Genomic DNA, 13341 nt, shown 5'->3' with positions numbered 1-13341 from the left:
TTTGGGGCATTTTTTTTTACCAATATTAGTCACAGTCTCCCCCATAGTGGGTTAAACAGTGGCCCCCCCAAAAGATATGTCCAAACTCTAACTCCTGGAACCTGTGGACTTATTTGGAAAAAGGGTAATTGCAGATGTAGGTAAGGATCTTGAAACGAAGAGATCTTCCTAGAATACTTGGGTGGGCCCTAAGTGCAATAACAAGTGTTCTTATAAAAAAAAATTCATGGGAGATTTGACAAAAAGGAGAAGAGGAGGCAACGTGACAATCGAGACAGAGATAGGAATGATGCAGCCGCAAGCCACACGGATTGCTTGGAGCCACCAGAAGTGAATTTTGGAATCTTCTCTACAGCCATCAGAGGGCACACGGCCCTGCTGACAACTGGATTTCAGACCTCTGGCCCAGAGAAACATAAAGAATAAATATCTATTGTTTCATCCCAAGTCTTTGGTACATTTGCTACAGCAGCCGTAGGAAGCTAATACAGCCCAAAAGGTATTTTAAAAAATCTTTCTTGGCCTGCGATACCTAGTCGGGCATCCTGTCTTTAAGGTGCACTTATTTCTGTAGTCTGTACAAACTATTAAAATTGTATGTACTTCTCATTAGTGTTGTAATTAGTAGGGCCTTAGAGAGGTTTTACTTCCTGGAAGAAGGACTGAATCTGCATGACTATTAGTTCCCTTCCTTGGGACATTTAAGCAATTCATCATTTGGAGATAAGGTGTCTTTCTTCTATTTGTAGTTTAGCTACAAGTTAGTAAATCCTTCTTGTCTGTGGTAACAGTACCTACCCTATTTTTTCTTGGATCTCTTGGCTCGTTTATAGTTCTTTGGTTTATTCTTTCTTACATAAATAGATAGAAGCAAATACATATTTATTCTTTATAAGTAGACTTAAAATTAATAGAAGAAACAAAGCACCCATACATTTTAACATCACCCACTTATTAAAATCATTCCATTATATTCATCCTTCCTTTGTGTTATAATTACATCTCTGTGTTATTTTTAACTTTTCTCCTCTGAGTATAATTATGAATCTATTGCTTATAATAAGGACAAAGCGTGTTCTCATTCACCGTAGCCATAATTACATTCAAAGTCTAAATTATCACAATGTGGCCAGCAAGTATCCCCTCAGGGGTTTTCAGCATAGCCCCTTGCTTTGGGGCCACTGAATTTTCCAGGTTCATTCTGATTTTTCCTTGCTGTGGACATGGAATCGGCTACCCTCCAAGAATTCCTGATTCTCCTTGTGGAGAATAGACTAGAGACTAAAGTAAGGGTTTTAGAGGGTGGGTGGTGAAAAAAATACCTGTGACTTTGGGCCCATATTTAGTAAAGACAAGGCTGGGAACCACACTTATTGTTAAAGTCCTACATGTGCTCTGATGGTCTCATCAATTTGTCATTATTTTTCTGTCCCCTGCGTCCATCCTGATAGCTGTGCTCTGCTCACTGGCCCAGGAGGCTGCGCACTCCGGTGGCTGTCACTGAGCTGCCCAACCCTTGAGCTTCCAGCTGAATTCAGCCACATGTGAGGGACCAGCAAGAGCTCAGTAAGTGGGATGGGAGAGAGGTCAGGGTCACTCGCCCCTTGCCTTCTGCATCAGTCCAGTCTCAGCAGAGCTGTGCCTTTAGGTGGCCCCTACTCTGTAAAACCAACAGGACCCTCTTCCCCTCTTATCCTTCAGGACTTGAGTGGTAATGGCTTCCTGCTGCTATGAGTTTCTCTCCACTCTTTATTGATTTATTTCCCTCTGCCCATCCCCCTCTCTCTTTTTAGGTAAAATTTTTCAGTGGATTTTTATTTTTCTTTTGAGATGTTTACTAAAACTCCAATGTAACACATTACATTTTCATATATCTTAATTTTCTTATAGTAGATGATTTCATCAACTGCTAAAATTTACTTCTACATAGGCAGAAATCATGTTTACATTTTTTGTTCCAAAGTGAAGCATAAAATTTCTTAGAAGAAATGCTACTTTAAGTTATCCATGCAAACACACAAAGAGAACACATTGGTAAAATTAGTGACAACCTAAACTAGCCTCAAGTAAAGCAATTTCTCTAAGACTGGCTGGACCTCAATGATTTGTTTCGTATCCTAAAAGGCAGTTCTCTGTAGTTTTATTATGTATAATGAGTTTTATTCTATACAGTAAAACTAAGAGATCTCCTTTCAGTCCTTGTTCTGGCTGTCCTTCAAGTGATTAAACTGACCAATGACCCAGAAACGGCAGAGATATCTAAACTTTGGGGAGACTGAGAATCAATTTCTCATTATTCTGAAAAGGGGAACTGGACTTTTTAAAATAAACTTTACTTTTTAGGAATAGTTACCAATTTACAGGAAAATTGCATAACTATTACAGAGATGTCAATATACTGCCCCACACAGTTTCCCTTATTATTACTATCTCACAAATGTGTAGTACATTTGTTGCAGTTAACAACATTGACACATTATTATGAATTAAAGTTCATAATCTAATCAGATTTACTTAATTTTATCTAATTTGCTGTGCCAGGACCCCATCCAGAAGATCACATTATAAATGTCATCATGTCTCCTTTGTGACAGTTTGTTAGAATTTTCTTGTTTTGATGATTGACACTTTTGAGAAGTACTGGTCAGGCGTTTTGCAGATCGGAGGTTTGTCTAATAATTTTTGCGATTAGACTGGGGTTGTCGATTTTGGGGAGCAATACCACAGAGGTAAAGTGTCCTTTTCATCACAGCATATCAAGGGTACATACTATCAACATAATTTACCACAGTTGACCTTGATCTTGGTCACCCAACTGAGGCAGTATTCATCAGAACAAAGTCACCATGTGCAGCTCATGCTTAAGGGTGAGGGGTTGTACTCCACCTCCTTGAGAGTGGAGCAGCTGCATAAGTTATTTGGAATTTTTCAGCATAAGAGATCTGTCTCTTCTCCCTTGTTTACTTATTTATCTATTTTATTTTTATCAATATAAATTCATGGATATTTACACTTTGGAATATAATCTAATACTACTTTATTTTGTTGCTCATATTCTTCCAGCTTTGGCCCTTGGTTGTTCTTTCTGCGTCCCTTTAGCATACACTCATCATTTTAGGTTTTTGTAAATTTTTTTAAGCACTTAATTTCTGGTACTTCAAGATGCTTCAGGATCATCTTATATATTTCCTGCTCCAGTCCTAGAATCAGATGTTTCTCTAAAGTGGGAGGCTGGGATTTATAAAGTAACATTTAATATGGATAAATTTAAATTACACTATTTGTGTTCAACAAATTATTGCCCAAACACTAAGATATGGAAGGGAGAGACTGAAGATGCAAAGAAACAACCATATAATGAGAACTGAAGATACTCTTTGATAATTAATGACTAGAGGCCATTTTTTTAAGACAATTGATTAAAAGTCTTCATCTAGTAATTTCAATGTCTGTGCTTCCTTAGGGGCAACTTCTGTGAATTTTTTTCCTATGATTTGAAAATTATAATCATGTAACTCTCATTATCAGAGTCTCTCCAGGGTTTATTATTGTTACTTGCTGTGAGTCTTTGTTTAGTGACTTTTCTAAACTATTTTTATATAAACTCTATTCTTTGTCATGTGTGGTCTCTGAAATTTTTGTTCATTTACGTTAGTAATCAGTTAATGGTTGACAGAAATTTCTTTAAATGCTTAGAGTTTAAAAAAAAAAGAAGAGGAAGGAAGGAAAGAATGAAAGAAAGAAAGAAGAAAGAAAGAAAGAAAAAGAAAGCAAGAAAGCAAGCAAGAAAGAAAGAAAGAAAGAACGAAAGAAAGAAAGAAAGAACGAAAGAAAGAAAGAAAGAACGAAAGAAAGAAAGAAAGAACGAAAGAAAGAAAGAAAGAACGAAAGAAAGAAAGAAAGAACGAAAGAAAGAAAGAAAGAACGAAAGAAAGAAAGAAAGAACGAAAGAAAGAAAGAAAGAACGAAAGAAAGAAAGAAAGAACGAAAGAAAGAAAGAAAGAACGAAAGAAAGAAAGAAAGAAAGAAAGAAAAAGAAATTCTCAGTCTTAGCAGATTGGTTGTGTTGAAGCATTCCTTTAACACTTAGCCAGGCCATTTACAACTCTATCTTAGCATCGCTTCCTGCTTGAGCTGAAGCAAAACACCAGCCAGAGGTGACCACTCAGGCTCTTCTCAGATATTTCTCAGAACAAATCCTGTCCTGGGCATGAACGTGGCCTTCAAAATTCCCTGGTTTGCATAGGATCTTTTCAAAGTCCTTATTCCGCAAAATGTCTGACTTCTCACCTTTTTTCCTGGGCTTTCAGCATGCCTATTGTTTGCACCAAATGTTATCATTGCCCCGTGCAGCAGAAGCTTTTTTTTTTATCTTTCAGTGTCTCTAAGGAATGCCTTCCTATAGCTGTTTCTTTGTCCTGAGAGAGTTCTTAGTTAAGTAAAAAAAAACAAGCCCTTTACATCATCAGTTCTTGCACTAAGCAGTTCAAAATAAACGCAATTTATTGAGAACAAGGTCTGCTCTTCTCTCCCTAGAACCAGAGACCCACATAGGGAACATGGGTTGCCATCTTTAAGACCACTGCCTAGCCGGGAAGAGAGATCCGGCAACAATAGCTTAAAATGACTCTAAGCTCTCCTACTGTGTTTCATTTGCCTTTTTATTGATTAAATGTTTGCTTGATTTCTGTAAACCTTTGACTATCTTCCAGAATTCTGACAACCGATATTGACAAATGTTGCCAGACTTTTTTTTTTCCTTTGGTGGGGAGTGGTGGTGGATGTTTTAGTGTTTACGGGAAAAAATGAGCTTCAGAGTTCTCCACTCAATTATTTTCACTGACATCAGTCTTCTCTTTGAGAACAGCGTTTTTCAGGGAATCATTCAAGGGACCAAGGTTCTTGCCATATCTGTTCTTTACAGCAAGCTTGAAGCAAATCACATACATAGAAATAAAGAATCTTCTGATGAAATGAATGTGTGCCCTGATATGATGACATGGCCAAATCTGAAAAATTTACTTTAAAATATTTTATATTCTGGTTTGAAGAGCATTGACTCAATTTATTAAGGATAAGTTTGAGCTAGTCAGCAAGATTTGAGCACTGGAATGATTTGTATCCTAGTGTTCATCAATAACTGGCATTTAATAAGCAATTCATATGTGCCTAGATCCTCAATAGATGTTTTATGTTGTTTATTCCACTTAATCCTTTTGAGAGGGGTACTCATTGTTTTATAATGAATAAACTGAGACATAGCTAGATTAAAACTTACCTAAAGTCAAACAATGAGTACACAATAGTCAAGATTTAACTCAGACATTCTAACTCCATAACAATTCTTAGGAATAAGTAAATTCATGAGAATTAAGCATGCCTTTCTCATATAAAAGGCTTGATGAAGACAGACAGATGAAGTGCAGGGCTTGCATCTAATGAATAGTACAGAGGTGTGGGAAGGACTGAGCTCATGACTGTAGATGGAGATCCTACAGTCAGCTGTCTCCCTCCTCCCTCTTTGCCTTGAGATCCAACCCAACTCCACTAGTTTCCCCAAAACTGCAATCAAGGCATTCAACTCCACTCTCTTTATCGTCTAAATCTTAATCCCAGCAGAGGAGAGGCTGGACCACAAAGAAAAGAGGAATCAGAACATCATTACCCCCCACCGTACAGAAAATAGACCAGAATAGACACAATTTTCTTAGCCATTCACCATCAAGAGTTTTTGATAGTTTCTTAGTTAGAATGTGTTGGAAATTAATATCTACATCATTTAGTTCTATAGATATAATTTCATTTCTGGGGACCTATCCTAAGTGATAAGTACAAGCAAAGATTTATGTATTAGGATGCCCATCAGAACAATCTTTATAATGGCAAGTAATTTACACAATTTAAACACACGACACTCAGGGTATGCTAAATAAAGTGTGTGTGTGTATATGTTTATGCGCGTGTAACATGTAAGCTCTACGAGCATAGGGGTTTCTTTGTTTCATTTCTTGTTGTCTCCTCAGTTTCTATCACAGTGTTTACCACACAATATTTCCATAAATATGTGTTCAATAGATGAATGAAAATAATGGAATACTTTGCTGTCTTTAAAAACAAACTTAAAGAGACATGGATAATTACTCAAGATATAATTTTAAACCTAATGAAAAAAGAAAAATACAAAATTATAAATACAGATGGAAATCTAATTTTAAAATATCAGTTGGATAGAAAAGAAGACTAGAAGAAAATAAACTAAATATTAATGCCAGCTATTTCTAAGTGATAAAATTATTTAAAATTTTTTATTTTCGTCTTTGTTTTTAATTTTCAGATTTTAAAAAGAGTAAATTACTTTTAAAAAGAAAAAAAAAAGCTGATTTTTGATGATCTGCCATTGGTTTTTATATTTTATTTCCAGGTAAGGTGATTCTAAGGTGATGATAAGGGGTCACTTAGCAAAACTTGTAGAGTGCTTTGCTTGAAAAGATTCTTAATTATGGCTTATTAACCTTTTTAAAGCTTACCACTCACCAATGGTTACCTGTAGGAGGGAGAAAACAAAGTAAAGTGTACAGATACCAGTTAGATATTCTTGAATGTATTTTTTTATAGATTCGACTTTAAACTACGTAATTATTTTATATTATTTGTTAAACAAACTTAAATCACTTCAAAAGCAATCCTTAATAACCAAAAGCAAATAAAACAACTGTGTATCTGCTTGGCAACATAACCAGGGAGGAACTACGCTAAGCTTTAACACACAAAAAATTAACTGTACACCCATAGTAGGATACCGGAAGAACAGAAAGGAAAAAAGCATACGAAATTCTAAAACCATTTCTATGATATTGGTAGTATTAGTGTTGGTCTGTTATGTGTTTTGAAAGCTATATTGAATAAGTTGGCATTGTGAACTGAGGTCTTCAGCATGGTAGAAAGGAGACAAAATTAATGAGGGTGAGTGAAAACCCTGGATTCTAGAGTTTGAATTGTAAACTCATGAGTTGTCTTACATATTTTTAAAAAATACATATTTCCTATATGTGAAAAGGCCTACAAACAAAGACAAACCCAGTAGTAATGCCATCTCAGATTGCAGCCTTCAAATAACTTCTCACTAAGGAAAGTAGAGCCCCTTCAGAAATGGCTGATTCCAACATACAAGATAAGCCTAAAACATCTTGTCATAGCAGAAAGCAAGGAAGCTCTTGAGAAGACTAGAGTCCTGTCAAAAGAGCTCAGCAACTAATTTGAATAGGCTCTCACTGGCCAAAATGGAATGATTGAAATGTTGATGAAGATGATTACAGTGTATTGAAATGCATTAAATATGAGTAAATCTAGGAGCATAAAACACCTTTTTTAAAAAGGGAGAGGAACCTCAGTTCATTAATCAAGCTTAAATATATGCTATGAAATGAACTCATTGTTTTAAAACTGGTTTTTAAGAAGAGGGAAGAGGAAATCAAACAATTCTCAGGCTTTTCCTATAAAATCTATATATCAGAATAATCCAATAATTAATGAGGAAATTTTCTTCTTAAATTATATTCCATCTTTAACTGAATAAAGTATGATAGAATTAGACAACATTTTGCAATACTAATGAATTAATTAATCTAAGCAAAGATTATCAATAACTTATAAACATCACCAAAAGAAAAAATGACCAAACCGAAAAGAGTGTGCCTCATAATGGAAAGAACCACTGTGACGTAGTCTAGTAAAACAAACAAACAAACAAACAAACAAACACCTGAATCTGATCAAACATCTAGATCTAGCCACCACTTTACAGTAAACATAGAAAAAGAGGATTGTGTTAAAAATTTCTTAGAGTTGAAAAAAACAAAATCTAGACTGTGGGAAATGTTACAAACGACCCAGTTTCTTCAACAGAAAAAATGATGTAGAGGAAAACAAAAGAGACTCAAGCAATCAAAATGTGGCCCTCATTTGGATTCCAATTTAAAGAAAATTTGAATATCCAATTAAAGAAATGTGAAAACAGACCAAATATATGATATTAAGGAATTATTACTATTTTTTTGTGAGATAATGGTCTTAGAATTGGGAAGCTAAGCTACTTTTGTAGATAGTTGAAAAATCATAAAAAAATTTAAAAAATTCTCACCATTGCCCCAAATGTTCTTGCTTAAAGTCACTCAGATAGTAATTTATGAAGCTCAAGTTGAAACACTGTGAATTAAGGTGCAAGTAGACATAAATCACTCCAAATGAAAGTTACTCTGCATTTGCTAACCTATTTTTTAGATTTCTTGATGTTCTTCAATAGTCTAAATCCTTAATTCTCAGTCTCCACTGCCATGAAATTATTCCCTTAGTTTCCCTAATTTGCTTTGTTACCTGGGAATAAAATTTAGAATGACTATAAATGTTAGTCTTTCATTTGAGCACTTGCATCTTGGGTACTACACCTGTCAGGTCACTTCACTGAGCAACTTTGAGCTGAGATGTCTGGCAGAATGGCAAATAATTTACAATTTTTTTCTTAGCTTTTCCAGTGAGCCAGAATTGACAAGAAATCCCTGTGAGTATGCCTGGAATAAATCTATATGATATTTCATTATAAAATGCTTTTTAATGGTATTCATTGTTCTTGAAAGTTAACCTGAGAACCAAAATTAGATCATCACAGAAGTCTGCAAGTCTCCTCAGTGGCTTTGATTCAGAAGTCACACTAGGTACACTAACCCAAAGCTGACACATTGCTTTAACACAAGACAGCTTTTTTCCCCAATGTTACTTAAATCAATAATTTTCCTTTTTGATTATGAAGTATTTTAAATTGTTGATTTGTAGCTTTGAAGTCTATGGAGAATTGTCTAATTCAGCAAGAAAAAAAATTAGCTATGTCAATGCCTGAGTATATCACACACACAGCTAGATTTTCTTAGTTACTTCTTAAAATAATCAGAACATTTGTAAAACTGGAATAATTGTAGTATCTTTTTACTAGAATTTTTCATAAATGAATTTAATAAGAGTAATGATAATGATGATAGTACTAACAACTAAAATTGTTTGGGATGATTATCTTCCCAACATATCGCTAAGAGCTTTATGTTTTATCTCATTTAATCTTAGTAATACTAATACTATTTTTTTTAAAAAATGTTATATTAGGTCCTATTGTAATTGTTTCACAAATAAGGAAAAAAGCTTAGACATTTAGATTTTTGTTTAGTTTAGTTTAGTTTGTTTAGTTTAGTTTACAAAATGGCAGAGCCAGTACTAGTAAATGTCAAAGAGTTATTGGGAAAACACAAACCTCTTCCATAGTTCCCCTGAAAACGATCTATACCAGTGAACTTCAAATATACATATGTATATAATTTTGGCAAGTCTTTAATATTGGCCCTTCTGTAATGATGTGATCCTTCCAGTACTGGCCATCTGGGTACACATGAAAGAACCTGGACTGCTGCACAGTAATAAAAGAGGTCTGCACCAAAGTGGAAGAGACCTTACTGTCCGCTGGAGGTTTTACTAAGTCTTTCCTGTAAAAGACTTAGAAATTTATAACAGATTCCCACTGTCTATCATTTATATTTGTTGGATGTAATTATAGTTAGATTAACCTGGTACATGTACATATACGTATGGTTTTCACTCTCTAGCAGACTCAGTTCACTGTTTCTGCTGCTCTAATGAAACATTTCCATTTTTGTTATGGACGGATATTTAGTGCAAATATGACACTTTAAAACAGCCTTCCACTCTCCTTTGAATGCATAAGGTCATATAAAAAGAAAGCCAATTGTTAGTACCTCCCCTTGGCACCTTAGGGAATCTCTCCAGTTCTCCTATTTGCCACCAAGAATCAGCTCACCTGCTCTGCATCCTAAGCTCCATTGTAGGAACTTCGTTTGGGGCTAAGTTTCACCTCTCTTAAGCCCCCTTTCAGCTTGGCAGCTCTGGACTTGAGTTCAGTTCTCACCTTTGACACTAGGTGCTTTCCTCAGAACTCTTGGCTCTATGCTGTGGAGCAAGGGAGAAGATTTTGCACCACAGTCCTGTTGTGCCACCCAGCAGCCTAAACCCCAGCTAGGACAACACCCTGAGATAATAGGGGAACCAAGTAAACAGTGTCTTAAAGAATGTCGTTTCAACAAAGAAAGTTATTTCAGATGGAAAAGTCTACAATTCACCTTCTCTCATTCAACTCTTACATTTATTTATTAAAAGCAAGTCGGCCCTAGAATATGCAAATGCATTCATTTTCCCTCATCAGAGTTAAGAAGCAACAGAAAAAAAAAAAAAAAACAATGAAAAAGAACAGCAAAATTTTAAAATAAGCAAAAAGGAAACATCCCCCTTGTTTCAGCACCTAATGTCCTGATGAGAAATTTTATGCCAAAATGATGTTCAGGTGACTCTTTTCCACAGAAGGCTTTATCTTAATATTTCAAATGCCTCAGTGGTGCATCTGAGCCTGGGGTTTTTTCATTCTATTTGACATGAGGCAGGTTCTTTCCATTTGAGGAATAGGGTTACTTTTAATTATTTGTGACAAGGTATTCATACCTCCTCTGTGGGACTCCTGGGGTACAGAGAACTAGGCACAAACCAGTATGAAACTCTGGCTATCGTTTTACCATGTTTGTCTCTGGCCCAGGAGTCTCATGTCTTCTGCCTGCATCTATGAAACAACAGGTGTACTTGTTAGCTTGCAAGTCGAGCAAAGTTCTAGACCCTACACAGTTCTTGAAACCCATCACATTCAAAATAAAAATCAACAACCCACGAGGCCCCATCACGTGCCCTCTCTGATCCAATCTCCCAGTTCTCTTCCTCTTGCCCACGCTGACTCAGTCTCACGGCCCTCTTCCCTTTCCTCTGCGCATGCTCAGCACTTGCCAGCCTCAGGACCTTCATGGTTTCTCTGCCCTCTAATTCTAGTCCCTTCTCCTAGATGTCACCATGGTGGGCTGCTAATCTCTTTCATGTCTTTTCTGAAATACTACCTCCCTTGCATCCGCTCCACTCACTCATTCTTCTAAAAACTGCAGCCTTCAAACCCTTATCTCCTTCCTTGCTTTCTTTTTCTCCATGGTATTTATAACCATCACATCTCTATCTGTTTCCTTATTTACTTGTTTCTGCCCAATTCCCCTTCGCTGGAATGTAAGCTCCAGGAAGTCAGGGAGTTTTCTTCACTTTATTCATTGCTGTTTCCCCAGCGGCTAGATCAGTGCCCTGCACAGAGTAGAAATTCAATAAATGTGTTGAATGAATGGAATTTTGACAAACACAACAGACAACTTACACATTAAATGTATGGTTACATTCTGTGAAATGCTAAGCAATGTGGATACATCTAAACAAACAAACAGTGCCTTTCTGCATAGAGTTTACAGTCTTATCAGGCAAACATATTTGTCAAATAATCATACAAATATATAACTATAAATTGTAGAAGTGCAGTGAAGAACATGTACAAGACCTGAAACTACCTTACCTGGTGGAAAGACATTAATTAGACTGATTTTTTCACATCTATCTTGATCGTTGTGTAGACAAAAGTTGGGGAGGGTATGTGAAGGAGGGACTGAGAAAATGAGAATAGAAGATTATTGCTGCATTTCTGTGTACAGATGGAACAGTGTGGTGGCAGTGAGGACAGAGAGAAGATGAATTATAGAGAGATTTTAAAAATAAAACTGACAGACTTTGAGGATGGAAAATATATGTGGGGTAAGGGAGGGGTAAATATCACCGATATCTCAGGTTTATTAGACACCTCAACTTAAGTTTCTTCATCACTCAGTCCTTCTTATCACATCTCCATTATTCTCTCACTGTGCTACTTGATGACAGGAGCTCAGCAGTATGCAAAAAAGAAGCGTTTATCTATTCAATTTACAGAGATTCTACCATGAGCTGAGTTCTGTGCGCGACAGAGTGGAAGGAAGCTGTAAACTGCAGTGGCAAAACGGACACAGCTTCCGCCTGCGAGGAGCTTCTGGGTTTATAATGGAATCAAAATATGTAAAGTGAGGCTCCATCAAAAGAAAAGCACTTCTTTTGAATTGCATCCATAGTAGGCTGCTATGAAGCATGCTGAAATTAATTCCAGAGCTTCGGGAGAAATGGAGCAAACTGATAGCCTCTCTCTGCAATAAAAGAATTATCAGATGTCCCCGAAGCAAGACCACAATGAACATGGAAAGAACAGTTTCCTTCTGCTTCATGCTCATTTTGTGTTAGATATTTTGGTTTCTTCAATTCAAAATTGGTGTTTACTTTCAGAATTGTGTTTTAATGTATAATCATGGAATTTTGGAGACCTTCTGGCCCAAGTCCATCATTTTTAAAGAGGAAGAAACTTGAGGCCTAGGAAGGCAGATGGATAGATGCATCCTGGGCAGATTTAGGCAGTTGTATGACTTGTTTCACTCTATCTTGGTCTAACGTATTGAATAGATTCCCAATTCAATCTAATAGCATTTATTTATGATATTCAACTTACTAAATATTATAAACTTCGCATATGAGTTTCTACAATGTGAGGCTGACAACAAAGGAAACTGCCATTTTTGTAGGTCCAAAGTAGTTGAATATCAGCAATTTCATATGGTTCAAACTGATGGGTAATATCATATATATATATAGAAATAATATTTCAAGTGTAAAAAAATGTGCAATGTAGGAATGATGATTTCTCAGCCTAGAGCCTCTAACGCTTGTTCCGATATCAAAAATTAAGTTGCGATTCATTTGGGGAGAAATTAAAAAAAAAAATGCAACAAATCCTTGATAACTCCCCTAAGGGGAATAAATATCATTAGAACCTTTTAAATGAAAAGATCTGAAAAAAGAAATAAATGTTCTGTTAACAAACATTTGTCACCATCGGTACTTCAAATTAAGTTTAAAAATCTAATTTATTGCCTACTAAGGCACAGTGCAAGAACCCCAGTATATGCCTGAAATCATGGATAGTACTGAGCCTTGTAGATACTATGTTTTTTCCTATACATGCACACATACCTTTGATAAAGTGTAATTTTTAAGTAAGAGATTAACAATAATACCCACACATACCTTTGATAAAGTGTAATTTTTAAGTAACAATAATAATACCTAATAAAATTGAACAATTTAACAATAATACCTAATAAAATCAAACAATTATAACAATATACTGTAATAATAAATTATGTGAATGCGTGGTCTCTCTCTCTCTTTCGCCCCTGCCATCCCAATGCAAGACAGCTACTTAGTGACTAATGAGCAGTTAGTGTATCCAGCATAGATACTCTGGACAAATAAATGATTCACATTTTGGCTAGAACAGAGCAGGACAACATG

General features: G+C 35.8%; 1 non-coding gene across 1 annotated transcript; it reads left to right on the top strand.

Moving 5' to 3' along the window:
- Window positions 1-12677: 12677 nt before the first annotated feature.
- Window positions 12678-12745, top strand: LOC112470110. Its single transcript, XR_003042828.1, has one exon. It is a non-coding gene; the product is annotated as a small nucleolar RNA SNORD52 (small nucleolar RNA).
- The last annotated feature ends 596 nt before the right edge of the window (window positions 12746-13341 follow it).

This window comes from Pteropus alecto, unplaced genomic scaffold (genome assembly GCF_000325575.1).
Source record: "Pteropus alecto unplaced genomic scaffold, ASM32557v1 scaffold288, whole genome shotgun sequence".
NCBI lineage: Eukaryota > Metazoa > Chordata > Mammalia > Chiroptera > Pteropodidae > Pteropus > Pteropus alecto.
The sequence above is the reverse complement of the archived record's forward strand: the minus strand, read 5'-3'. Positions and strand labels throughout refer to the sequence as shown.